Genomic DNA, 405 nt, shown 5'->3' with positions numbered 1-405 from the left:
CCGAGGGGGAGGCGGGGCCGCGGGCCCGGTTGCGGCGGCCGCTGCGGCTCTCGAGGCGCGCTGGTCGGGGGCGGGGGCGGCGGCGGGGCGGAGGCACGGGGGCTGGCGCCTCACGGCCCGCAGCCATCGTGCGGCAAGCGGCTGCCGGGCGGGCTGGAGCGGCGGGGGCGCGTGGTCATGGGGGCGGCGCGGCGGCCCGCACCGAGTCCAGACGGAGGCGGCCCGGCTGCCCGCCGCCGCCGCGGCACGGCGCGGGCTGGGCCCTGAGGCGGCGGCGCGCGCGGACCCCCGAGCGGCGGCGGCTCGGCGCGGAGGCAGGGGAGGCCGCGCCGGGGCTCGCGGCCAGGCGGGCGGCCGCTCCTCCTCCCCGCCCTGCTGGACGGCCTCACAAGCCGCCCATCGCCC

Source organism: Lipotes vexillifer, unplaced genomic scaffold (assembly GCF_000442215.2).
Source record: "Lipotes vexillifer unplaced genomic scaffold, Lipotes_vexillifer_v1.1 scaffold395, whole genome shotgun sequence".
NCBI classification, from domain to species: Eukaryota; Metazoa; Chordata; class Mammalia; order Artiodactyla; family Lipotidae; genus Lipotes; species Lipotes vexillifer.
This window is presented reverse-complemented; position numbering follows the sequence as displayed.